Source organism: Vombatus ursinus, unplaced genomic scaffold (assembly GCF_900497805.2).
Source record: "Vombatus ursinus unplaced genomic scaffold, bare-nosed wombat genome assembly UNPS02014809.1, whole genome shotgun sequence".
NCBI lineage: Eukaryota > Metazoa > Chordata > Mammalia > Diprotodontia > Vombatidae > Vombatus > Vombatus ursinus.
In genome coordinates, this window is record NW_020954587.1 from 16,017,067 (window position 1) to 16,031,172 (window position 14,106).

The 14,106-nt window shown below is 37.8% G+C and overlaps 1 protein-coding gene and 1 pseudogene across 4 annotated transcripts in view; both read right to left on the minus strand.

Annotated features, from left to right (window-relative positions):
• RUNX1 (runt related transcription factor 1) overlaps positions 1-14,106 on the minus strand; it is a 341,271-nt gene that overhangs the window by 32,182 nt on the left and 294,983 nt on the right. The gene's annotated exons all lie outside the window — the stretch shown is intronic.
• LOC114052888 lies at positions 50-197 on the minus strand (annotated as a pseudogene).

Genomic DNA, 14,106 nt, shown 5'->3' on the forward strand with positions numbered 1-14,106 from the left:
CTTTCTTTCTTTCTTTCTTTCTTTCTTTCTTTCTTTCTTTCTTTCTTCCCAGGGGAAAGTACAGTCCTCCACTATCACATATTAAATTGTCTAGTTTCCTGAATCTGAGGAAATTGCAAGTCAGGCCATCTGGAGTATAAGCCTCACTCAGGAAAACCACATTCATGATCATGGCATTACCCCTACCAGGTAAGTATGACCCTCCCCTATTCTTGTCTAAACCATTGAGCTTCATTCTTTTTTGATCTCACACTCCATTAGTAAAAATTGGGGGATTGCTCCTCTGATACATGTATATTTTCTTATTTGTAAATTATATGCATGAATTGATTTAGTGAAAATTATATATAGCACAAAATCTACAAAGTAGTCATTTTAAAAAGATATAATAAAGATAAAATAAAGTGTGATCCTAGAATCCAACAGGGAGATACTGGAGTTTTCTGAGTAAGAGAGTGACATGGTGAGACTTGTGCTTTAAGAAAATCTTTTTGGCAGCTGGAGAGAGAAAGGCTTGGAAAAGTGAAAGACTTAAGGAGTCCAAGGAGACCAATAAGGAGTCTGTTGCAATAGCCCAGGTGAGAATTGAAGAGGGCCTGTATTCATGAATGGTGAGAAATTGGTGGATATGAAAGGTGTTGTGGAGGCAGAAACAAAAAAGATTTTGGTAACTGATTTCAGATGTGGGGTGAGGGAAAGTCAAGGATAATGGGTAATGTCAAGGTTATAAAACAAGGATTAGGGGAATGAAGATGACCTCCACAGAAGTAGGAAGGTTCAGAAGATTAATGAGTTTGGGGAAAAGGGTAATGAATTTTATTTTGGACATGCTGAGTTTGAAGTGCCTCCAAGCCATCTATTATTTGAAAGTCGTATTAACCCACCGAACTATTTGCTAATAGCTTGGGTAAAGTATGGCTGAGAGATCAGAGAAAGAAGTTGAAAGTGTTACTAAAAAAAATATTTCTTATGGAAATGTACTCTCTGGATGCACCTGATTCTATAGGAGCAGTGCACTAGGGAAAAAATGCTTTAAGAATGAGTAGGTCTTGGTAAGGAAGCAGTTACTAGGAATTTTTGTTGCACTTGGACTCACATACCTGTTTTTCCTGCTTTGGTAATACACTATTACATGAGATAATTGGTCATTTTGCCTTGCAATGTATATGATGAAAATAAGTAAATAAGACCATGAAGATTATTGTAGATGTGTACCAACTCTATTTCAAAGCAGAGAAATTCTGTGAAGAACTTGATATGATTCTCCAAACCAAATTAACATACACCTTAATATTAGGGCAATATAAAGCTTCTCACAGAGGAAGCCTGCAAAACACACATGTGCATGCATATGTGTGTGTGAGAAAAAATATGGTTCAGGATTAAGAAATAAAAGAGACCAAAGGTTTGCAAACTGCCTAGAAACCTGATATGTAGATATCATGAATCTTTTTTTTTTAAAGAAGAGTCAAAGGATGATAAAACATAATAGGAAAAGAATAGTTATCCATGGAAAAGTCATTTCTGAATTAGGGGTTTGTGTGTAATAAAACCATTGACTAGTTAGGGAAAAGATAGAAATCAACACCAATTTAAAGTTAAAGAAGAGAAATTGGATGCAATTACAAAAGCTCTTATCTGCCTTATTGTCTATATTGTCTAAGTAAAATGGGAAGAGGACAGGCCCTTTTGTTCTTCCTCACACATTCCATTCCCATTTCCACACTTTGCACTGATGATCCCCCACCGCCTGGAATGCACTCCCCCTTTACCTTCACTTCTTAAAATCCCTAGTTTCCTTTAAAATTCAGCTCAAGCACTATCCTCCTACATGAGGCTTTTCCAGATTCCCCAGCTAGTGCCCTGCTAATTAAATTGTATTTATTGTACTCATCTCTCTGTCTCTGGGTCTCTGTGTGAGTCTATCTATCTCTGTCTATCTCTCTGACTCTCTCCCCTATCTCTGCCTCTTCCTATGTAAGTGTGAGAAAACATCTTCTTCCCTGATAGAATGTAAACTTCTTTAAGGCAATGATTTTTTTTTTTGGTTTTGTTTTTGTTTTTATAAAGATAGCACAATGCCTGGAACATAACAGTTTTTTGCTTCAGAAACGTTTTTTGATTAATAATTGTAATTTCTTACAGTAGTTTAACTTAGTTAAAACCATTCATCATGCCAAAGAGGCCACGTTCAATACAAAAACTTGAACATCTTGCCAATCCAAGAGACATGGAAGAAAGGTGACAGAACAATTTAAAGTGGAAAAGCATTGATATATCATGCTGGGGGATAATGGAAGATCATGAGCAAAATCACCTTGAAAAACAGAAAAAAAACAGTGAAAGAGAAAATGGATCTGTAGAAAGTTTGGCCAACTAAGCCAGGTCAGCCCAAGAGCATTCATAGATATCTTGAGCAGTGGTGGGAAACCTGAGGCCTGGAGGCCACATGTGGTCCTCTAGGTCTTCAAGCGTGGCCCTTTGACTGAATCCAAACTTGAAGTTCAGTCAAATTCAGTCAAAGGGCCACAGTTGAGGACCTAGAGGGCCACATGTGACCTTGAAGCTGCAGATTCCCCACCCTTGCCCTAGGAGAATAAAAAATAGGCACAAAATGGAATTTATTTATCACTATTCCTATTGCTACCTATTCTTATCTTCAACAACAGTGGAACCATCATATTTGGACTCTTAACAACTCAGTATCCAGTGAGGTACAGAGGAATGAGATGAGAAGTGTGAGAAAATAGAAATGGAGATGATAAATAAAGATGAGGTCAGGAAGAGTGGACACACAAGATTATGGACAAAAAGCAAATAAACCCTTAAAGTTGCTCCTCCAATGAAATATCTTTTACGAATCTGTTAAGATCAAATCTAATTCCTTGATAAATGACCATAGAAATCCCAATTGTATATATCAAGAGAGGAATAAAACAGGATGAAACAATTTTGAAAGCCCAAGTTTTCAGTTTTTCAGTCAGTCAATTCAAACAAATATTAAGTACCTAAAATGCATGCAACAGATTATGCTAGACCCTGTGAATACAAAACCAAAAGTGAAATTGTGCCTGTCCTCAAGAACATTATATTCTTGTAATGGAAATGGGGTGGGGGAAGGTGGTTATGAAACGTACACAGACAAGTAGGTACAAAGTAATTTGAGGAGGGAGAGGACATGAACGATTAGTACAATCAGGGAAGGCTTAATGGAGGAGGAAATGTTATACAGTTGAAAGAGAGCTAGAATAGGAGCCAAAGGACCAGAGCTTGAATCTCAGCTCTGTCACTTACTACCTATGACAAGCCAACTAACTTCTCTAGGGGTTGGACTAGATGAACTCTAAGATATGATCCTATGAGCCACTCTTTGAAGTGAGCTAAAAGGTTTTGAAAAGTAAAGATGAGGAAAGGGGTCAGGAGGGAAATAGTATATTGAGTTTTAGAAACACCTCTAGCAATCCCTGGATTCCACTGAATCCTGCTTTGATTATCATGATAGACCAGGGACTATGTATACCCTACCCATTCATCCCTAACTCTCCACATAAGCCACTAGAGACCCACCTGAACCCCATTGAGGACCTCCATCTGTGGGGTAGATAATCCATTCAACCTAGAAGTGAGCTCTGGGACAGAGTTAACTTGATTGAGGATTGGAGGGTAAGTTCCTCACCTCTCTAAATCCAGCCAGGTCTCAGCATTCCACTGACCACTACTTGGCCTTGAGGCAGGACCAGGGATTTATAATGAGCCCTACTTCCACACATGGAAAAAACAACAACAACAACAACACAGATAGTATTAAACCACTACTTTGGTATGTAAATGATTTCATCCTGCTCTTCCCCCAAGTAATTAAAAGGGAGCATATTAGTAATTACTGACCCTTATGGAAACTTTCTCATTTCTATGAAATTTTATGATAATTTTCCATGCACATACATGGGCATCTTTGATGAAAATATTGAGAGGGAACAGGAAGTTTTTTGCAAAACCACATAATCAGTCATAGAATTGATAATAGACAGACAGCCTGCATGCTTCTTAGCTACCCACAGAATGTTAAAATACCCAAGCAACTGGGTAGATTTTCTGTGGAGATTTGTGAAAAGATATAGGCAAGAATTACCCAGGATGAGAAGGAATGGATGGATTATGTTTTGCGATAATGGAATGAAATAATATCCAATCCATAGAAGTAAAAGTGGGTGTTAAAAGGTTTGTGTTTTATAGGGAAAAGAAAAGAGAGAAATAAAGGCAATTGTAACTTAAAGTCATTTCTACCTAAATAAAACTGGCTTATGGAGCTGCTACCATTGCTAATTCAAATTCAAATTTAATTTAATTCAGACCCTACAATTTAAATGTGCAGCTTGTAAATTTTCTCTATGGTGGCAGTAGGAACCTCTGCCTTATGAATGAGGTATGGAAGACCATTGATATAGGTTGAGTTTAGGAAGGAAGAAGGATAGGAGATTGCCCAGTTCTTGTTAGAAAAAAAAATGAGCAGAGAACCATCTCCTTCATTATCGATTCTCTATTTGTAAGTTATGTATTTCTGAAGCTGTGAAACAGCAAAAGTCCTTGGGCAGTCCCTGGGTGCTCTCAGATGAACTCCTAAATGCAATACATTCATTTCTAGGATGATTATAAAATGTAGGAGAACTGTTAACAATGCCTTGCCTGTGGACTTTGATTATTCACGGGTTGCAGGTCCATGAAAAATAAAACATTGCAAGATTCTGATGAATCAGGGTGATTCAGAACTATTTAGCCGAAGACAGACTATATTCCTGGGTAAAGTCAGTGCCTGCTCATTTCCAAAACGCAAGAGCTCACTAATATCCATATCAGTGTCCCCCAAAGTACTTGATGGAAGTTTGACCATGAGACTTCTGGCTAGGGGTCCAAAGGTCCCTGTTGAAAAAGTTGAGCTCTTCTTACCCTGTCCTAGGAATGCATTCTTATCAGGTGACATTTGGGTGCCAGAAGTTACTACCAGTACTATCCTCTTGGCTTTGTTGTTCAGATGGGTTGTAAAGGGTGAGTTTCTACCTCTCTTTCATCATTTGGTTTGTATCTGCATATGCTGAAAAGCAGTTTATTTCTCAACAAATATAAGATGGAGTGACACATCTTTCTCCTTTGCCATCAGAGTCTTAATTATCAAAATGTCAGCAGAGGAAGGAAAGAGAAATATGGAAGGTGGGGAATCCCACAGAACTAAAGATAGCATTGTTGTGATAAAAGATCAAGTTTTATTGTGTTGATATGAAATCTTGAGGGCCCCTAGTTGCACCCTTCTTTTCCACTGGAAAGTATGGAAATCTTTCTATATCCTTTTTTTTTTGAGAAACAAGAGATACTTTAGTCCCCTTGCTCCATCTTTGAAAAAAGGAGAGAACACATAAAAAACAAGAATTGAAAAGGAGAGAAACCCAGTGTTTCCCAAGTCTCCATTTTACTTTACTCCCCTGCCCCCACACTCTCCCTCCCATTACTGCCCTGTTCTGAATGTGAAAAATATGCAGTCTGAGCTGCCTTTACTGGAGATGTGTCTAACAAGAACTTCATTGTCTCAGACAGGTGTGAGATTGGACTTGATTCAGGGCCAACAACTCCAATATCAGAGCCAGCTCTGTGAGCTGAAAACATGCACCAACCATCCAGTAATACCACTGCAGCCAGCCAGAGACTCAACAATTTAAGGCTTAACACACATAACATAAATCAGATGAGGATGTACCAGCCAACCGTCAGCTTCTTGGGTAGGTGCCTGCAGACTGTCTGTGTGGATCAGACCCTGCCTGTTTGGGTTATTTGAAACTTTTCTTTCTTTCTTTTTTTTTTTTTTTCAATATAAAGATGAGAGACTGGGTGGAGTAGCTAGCAGAGGCACATTTTAGTTTGCCCTGTCTTGCCTCAACAGCCCTCTTCTATATAAGTGCTGTTTTTGAGGGAGCTCTCAAATAAAGTTACCAAATGGTATAAGCATATTAGGACTGAATTAAATTTGGGTGTGAGGGGTTGGGAAAAGTTTAGCAGGTAGAAATAGCAATTAGTTGTGTGAATTTGAGTAAATTGCTTAACATCTCTGGACTTTGGTTTCTTCATCTATAAAATGGAGGGGGGGAGCAGGATAAGACTAGATGACAATTACTTTCTACCTCTAACATTCTATGGTCTTATTATAATTATTTCTATTCAGTCCTTGCTTAAATGTCCCAAACCAAGCTGGTTTTACATTAGTGTGTTTACTCTGTTTTTAAGACAAACCCAGTTCACAGCATTCCTCCCCTCCCATCTCCTTTTTTTTTTGAGTTCCCTATAATAGTCCTTTAGTAAATTATATGGTTCAGAGCCACCAGGCACTGTATGATGTACAAAATCATTGAGAAACGTGCGCATAGGAGTCTTAGCATGGAGGCAATTCTAGAATCATAGGAATCAAGGAAGGAAATGATATGTTACATTTGGGCCAATTAGTCTGACTCCCTAAGTCTCAATCTCTTGCAGTGAATCCTTGCAAAAGTTTAACAGAGGCAGAGATAGAGAATCATAAGATATTTAAGCTGAAAGGCACCCCAGAGTACAAGCAGTCCAATCTTATATTCAACGCAGAAATATCTCTTCAGTATCCTTAAGAGATAATAATAATGTCAATCAAGTAGCCCAATCTTCCATCCAATGTAGAAATCTCTCCAGCATTCTTAACAGATGGTAATAATAGCTGTCATTTACATAATATTCTACAAAACATCTATCTTATAACCAAAGAGAACTAAGAGAGAACATTGAGAGATAGAGAACAAAGATGGAAAAATCAGCCACATTAGATCAAGTTCATATGAAGGAGATTTTTGTTGAAGGAGACACAATTATGATGATGTTGGGGAATACATATCTTACTAAACAAGGTATCTTACTATATAAGGTATCTGCAGGAGGAAAAGACTCTAAAGGCATGGGGAAAAAAATCTCAGATTTTATTATTGCTGAAAAAGGAGACAGAAAACATCAGTAATTACCAATCTATATACCCATTCTCCCATCTACATAAAATCTTTATGAGCATTATCTATACACAAACATAGGATATCCTGGAGAAGGGTATTAGTAGGGAACAAATAGGCTCTAACAAACAATATTCAACAATGCATTGCATGTTTTCTATTTTACAATTCACTGAAAGATCATAATTATAATTATTATATTCTGTATCCCTTTTAATTTATCGTACATACTTTTAATAGACTCAGATTATCAATATACTGCCCAAGTGATGCTTAGGGATGTCCTCCACTAAGTAGTACCAAATCATCTTACAGGTCTCCTGAGGAACCTGTATGCAATTCAAGAAACCATAGTTAGAACTGAACATGGAACAACTGATTGGTTTAAGATTGGGAAAGTAGTACAACAAGGCTGCATATTGTCACCTTATTTATTTAACTTAAATGTAGAGTACATCATGCACAATGCCAGGCTGGATGAATTAAAAGCTAAAATTAAAGTTGCTGGGAGAAATATCAACAATCTCAGATATGCAGATGATACCACTCTGATGGCAGAAAGTGAAGAATTAAGAAGCCTCTTGATAAGGGTGAAAAAGGAGTGTGGAAAAGCTGGCTTGAAGCTTAATATCAAAAAAACTAAGTTCATGGCAACTGGTTCCATCACTTCCTGGCAAATAGAGGGAGAAGAAATGGAAGCAGTGTTAGATTTTATATTCTTGTGCTCAAAGATCCCAGCACATAGCAATGGCAACTAAGAAATTACAAGATGCTTGCTTCTTGGAATGAAAGCTATGGGAAATCTGGACAGCATACTAAAAAGAAGAGACATCACCTTGCTGACAAAGGCCTGTATAGTCAAAGCTATGGTTTTTCCAGTAACAATGTATAGCTGTGAGAGATGGAATATAAGCCACAGAATCAACACTTTCGAATTATTATGATGAAGAAGACTTCTGAGAATCCCTTGGACAGCAAGGGGATCAAATCAGTCAATACTTACAGCAACTGACTCAGACTATTCATTGGAAGGTCAAATCCTGAAGCTGAAGCTTAAATACTTTGGTCACATAATGAAAAGACAGGACTCATTGGAAAAGACTCTGATGTTGGAAAAGATTAAAGGCCAAAGGAGAAGGGGATGGCAGAGGATGAGATGGATAGATAGCATCATGGAAGCAGCATGAACATGAATAGATTTCAGCAAATAGTGGAGGATAGAAGGACCTGGAGTGATGTGGTCCATGGGGTCATAAAGAGTCAGACACAACTGAATGACTGAACCACAACAACCTCTAAACAGTTACAGTGAGGAACTTAGTTAGAATGTCAAATTTATCATTACCAATACAGAGGGTAAAATCACTTTTTTCCCAAAACAAACTAAAAATCAATTAATTGAAGACTATAGAAAATAGAAGAACATTGTGCTTATTGCTTGTTGATTATAAAAAGCATTTGATTGTTGGAACAAAAGACTTATAGGCTCTTTTGTTTTGTTTTTCATCTAAACACCAAAACCATTTGATATTCCTTGAAAGATTTAACAGCAATAAACCTGTTCAGTAGCTCTTTGATCCTAAATATCAGGCAAGACAAAAAGAAGAAAATGTGAGCTCACTAAAGATGTTTGCCACTCTGATGAAGGAGATCTAGTGTTGAGTCTAAGGTGAAGAGGGCTTCTCTCCAGAGGGTTATGCCTCCCAGATGCTCCTGTTTGTGGATGACTTTGAATTAAAAGTGAATATCATACAGAATAGAGAGCCACGTGGAGGGGATAAGCAGCATGCAACGCAGAACAAATGAGGAACTTCTAAGAATAGGAGTAAAAGATGTCAAGGAATTGTATGACAGGAGGAAAAGATGGGCTGGTTATCCATGAGCACATTGGGTGGAACCCCTATGAAAAATTTATGGGGAGATATGAACGAGAGTAGCATAGGATGGCCAGGCATAGATGAGTTAAGATCTCCATTTTTGCTGGGAACTTCCAAGCTGGTGAAATCACAGATCCATTTGAGCATATGGTATATTTCAAAATGGAGAAGAAGTATGGCATATAGCAGAGAGAGAGAGAGAGCTAGCCTGGGAGTCAGGAACTCTGGAAATCAAGTCATACCTCTGACCAATGTTAGCTATGTGATCACAGGTAAGTTACTTCATCTCTCAGTGCCTTAAAAACCCTCAAAAATTATGAGTTACAAGTGAGATTCCCACTTGCATCAGGGAGGGAATTTCTAAGCTGGGAGTTCTTTACATCAATTAAATTACACACTCTCCTCCTTAACTCCTCATCTCAAAAAATAGAACTAGATCCAAACCTCACAATAATACTCTGAGGAAAGTAGTACAAGTATTTTTCAGCAACATATTCCAGATGAGGAAACTTACATTCAGGTTAAGTCACATGATTGAGTACCTATAGGGAGCTGGGCCAAGCTCCCTAGATTCTAACTTCAATGTCGATGATCTCTCTGTTGTAGCGTGCTCACTCTCAGTGGTCAGTCAATAAAACTGCTGGCAACTACTTTAGAGGGTGAAATAAACTTGAATAACTCCAACAACAAGCTAGCAGCATCCTTCACCAATCAGAGATAACAGATTTTCATTCATTTTCCTCTTTAAGTTTGTAAAATGCAGCCCATTCATTATTCTGAGTTTCACAAAAAACCCTATTGTTCCCATTTTATAGATGATGAAACTGAGATTCCCAGAGGATAAGTGATTCAATCATTCTCTCACAACTAATAAATGTCAGAGGCAGGATCTGAATCCAGATCTTCTTCACTCCAAATCAAGGAACCTATATCATTATTCCATGGCTCAGGTTGGCATTTAATGCCATCCTCAACCTGGCTCCAGGCAACCTTTCTAGACACATTTCACCTTGCTACCCTTCACAGTCTACATTCTAGGCAAACTAAGCTACTAGCTGGACAGTGACTGGTAGGAAAATTTTATAAAATAGGGGAAATATTTTAAAGTGTCAACTGACAAAATTAGGAGGAGGTTCATGGAATATGAATAATAGGGTTTTCTCTCCTTTCCCAGCCGTAATTTTGAACTACAGCAATACTAAAATATTTTTAGAGGGTGATATAAAATTAAACAATGTATTTTCCCAGCAATGACTTCTACAGCTTGGCAAGATACAATAAATAGCTCCATGCCTCTGTAGGATTTACTCTGCTGTGTATGAAAGCCAACCCTGAGCACAACACAGAGGATTTCAGACAACTGTGTATTGATCTGCTCAAGGGCATCATCTGCTGCATCGGAAGGCAGAGCTCTCGTGCATCACCAAGTGATAAACTTGAAAATGACAGAAATGATAAAACCTTACCTGATAAGCCTATGAAATGTCCTTGCTGCAATTTTACTATTTCTCCCCTATTCCACAATGCTTATTTGTACATGTACTGGTGGGCAGCTAGGTGGTGCAGTGGACAGAACACCAGGCCTGGAGTCAGGAAGACTCATGCTCCTGCATTCAAATCCAGCCTCAGACACTTACTAGCTGTGTGACCCTGGGCAAATCACTTAACCTTGTTTGTCTTAGTTCCTCATCTGTAAATATGAGCTGGAGAAGGAAATGGCAAACCACTCCAATATCTTCGCCAAGAAAACCCCAAATGGGGTCACAAAGAGTCAGACAGGACTAAAACAACTGAACAAACAAAAATCATGTGGTGGCACAAACATATATACTCATGCACCTTTATAATTCTAAACCTCAAAACCAAATAAAATGTAGAGTTTCAAAGGTAGTCATGTCTGAAAGCTCAGATAATTATAATTGTTCCAAAGTGCAGGTAACTCCCAGCACATCTCAGAACCAATGAAGATTAACAGGCCTCCAGAATCAAAATCAACCAGTCAATGAATAGAAGTGCCAAGTTGAACAGTTGAGCTTATGCCAACTTTTATAGATATCTGAATAACTTTATTATTATATAATTTGCCATCTAATACACACAAAGATATGGTAATGGAGCAAGAGAGAACACAACATTACAGTAATCTCATGGGACTGAATAAACTAACCATGTACATTTTCCCCCATATCTACGTTTCTGAGAAATGCAATCACCAACCAGATTATCTAACTCCATCTCAGTTCTTCTCTTTGCCTGCCAAAGCACAGTAGTACAACACATATAAGAAGAAACTAAGAAGACTTTGCTCAGCTACAGCTATGTACCAAAAGGTCTTGTTTGACAGTGAATCAGGTTGATTAAATGATGCTTTGAAAAAAAAGTTGGCATATGCAAGATTGCATTACTCTGGGTACAGTCTGGAATCAATGAGATATGCCTGGGAATCAGAAGCCCTTTAAGCTATATAGAAAATAATTTACTTCTTTTGTATCATCACAGAATCTGGCTATCATTGCATAGTGGAAAGAATATTAGGCCTGAAGCTGGAAGATCTAGATTTGTGACCTTGGCCAAATTATTAATCTCTCTGAGCCTCAGTTTCTTTTTTTTTTTAACATTTTTTTTGGTAGGCAATGGGGTTAAATGACTTGCCCAGGGTCACACAGCTAGTAAGTGTTATGTGTCTGAGGCTGGATTTGAACTCAGGTCCTCCTGACTCCAGAGCCGATGCTCTATCCACCGTGCCACCTAGCTGCCCCTGAGCCTCAGTTTCTTAATCTTTAAAATAAGGTAATTGGACCAGATGTTCTATAAACTCTAAAATCCTCTGATGCCACTAATGTTCTTTCTCTTGTGATACTTTAAAAAAGGAAGTGGGGAGCCAAAAAGCCCTTAGGCCTAAGAATCAGTAGGGTATCCCAACCTGACCAATGGTTGAGTCCCTAAGTTTCCAGGAGGGCTGGGCTCCTGAATTACAGGTTCAATTCCAACTTGTCAAAAGTCTAAATGTTATACTGAATTTGGACTTAGAATCATAAAATACTAGAGCTGGAAGGAGCCTTAGAGATCATCTAGTCCAAAGTCTTCATTTTATACTTGATGAAATACAAACCCAGCTGGCTGAAATGACTAATAAGAATTTATTGAATTTAATGGAATTGCCCAAGGTTAAACAGGTAGTAAGTATCAAATCCAGGAAACTGAACCTAGGTCTTCTGACTCCTAATCCATGGATCTTTCTACTGAACAACAGTGCTGTTTGTTGGTTTGTTTGTTTTATAGTTCAGACTGATGTCATTGTAATGGCTATATCTGAAGGCAAAGCTCTTCCTCTTCCTTAGAAAAGAGGGGGAAAAGATTTATTTCAGGTTAAAATGCTCAAAAGATTTCATACCTAATTAATTATTATTACTATTCAGAATCTGCCAGAACTGAATGTGAAGTTGGGGTCAATCCTCTTTCTGTCCCTTGTGATCTCCCTTCCATGATGACTTCCAAGGATCCTAATACCAGAAGAGATTCCAGGGAGAAGGGAGAAAAGAATAATTTTCAATTCAATAGGCAATTTAAAAGTGGTAGGCGTTCAGTCGTTTTTCAGTTGTGTCTGACTCTTTGTGACCCCATTTGGGGATTTCTTGGCAAAGATACTAGAATAGTTTGCCATTTTCTTCTCCAGATTATTTTACAGATGAAGAAACTGAGGCAAATAGGGTTAAGTGACTTGTCCAGGGTCACACAGCTAGTAAGTATCTGGGGCCAGATTTGAACTCAGGAAAGTGGTAGGTATTAGAGATTTAGAGGGAAAAAAGTAAAATCTTTATTGAGTGAGATGTCTACTGGGTCAGATAAAATAAATACAAGACGAGTTGAAAGGAGAGACAGGAATAACAACTAAGGAGATCGAGGAAGGCTTTGTTGAGGAGGTAGTACACAAGCCTTGAAAGAAGTTATGGATACTAAGAGGCAGAGGTGAGGAGGGAGGGCATTTCAGGCATAGGGGACAGCCAGCACTAAGGCACAGAGGATCTGTCTGTTTGGAAAAGAGAGTACTTGGAAGCAGAGTAGGACAGGTATGGGGAGCAGTGGATAGGAGGCTAGCAGGAGTCAGGAAGACCTGAGTTCAAAATCTACTTCGACATTTACAGTGTGACACCGGGCAAGTCACTTAAAGGCTGTCTGCCTCAGTTTCCTCATCTGTACAATGGGGATAACAACAGAACCTATATCTCAGGGTTATTGTGAGGTTAAAACGAGATCATATTTGTAAAGTATTCTTCAAACCTTAAAGCATTACAAATACTAGCCATGGAGTAGAGTTGTAAATTTACTGGACTGAGAACTGATTTGGGGCCTAGTTTCACCATTAACTGACTGTGACATTGGGAAGACAGGCATTTAATTATTGGGGCTTCTAAATTTGTGGTCAGGGATTGGGGTTTCTGGGTTTCTAGATGAGATTTCTGACTAGAACAGAAAATGTGTGAGAAGTATTTATTCTAGATATTGTGGTGTTGTGGTAACCCACTGGATTGGGAATCAAGAAATCTGGGTTTGAATCCTGACTCTATTAATAATTGTATAATCCTAGGCAAGTGATAATCGGTGTGGAGGCCTCAGTTTCCTCATTATAAAATGAAGGGGGGTTAGACCAGATGATTTAAGTCTAACATTTTATTTGATCTAAAAAGTTAACACTGATAACTTAAATCAAAAAAAATCTCGAAAATATGTATTTGGTGACTTGGAAAGATTCTTAAAACTAATGTAAGCTAAATGATGAACTTAGAATACAAAATTTCAGTCTAGGCAAATGTCTTTTTCATTTTTTTCAAGCTACTATCCATGAATATTATTAAAGAATTTATAATCATGTCTTTTTCTGAATATGTTTAGTTATTTAATTTTAAGTATTAAAATGTTGTATCCTATTTATATGGAAGGAACAACTAGATTAGGAGGTTAAACTAGTTTTTAAAAATCTAAGTTAAAAATCAATGTTAATCTAGTAAAAACAAAATAAAACAAAACGGTATACTAGTATAGGCAGAAGTCAACTGCTTGTGATATGTTTACATTCCTTCTTACACTATCCCAAAGTAAGATTAACTTCTTACACTACCCCAATGATAAAAACCAAAAACAAATAAGCAACAACAAAAAAATGATCTGGTCAATGTTTGCTAGTAGGGCAAGTTAATTTTTTTTTTTTGTAT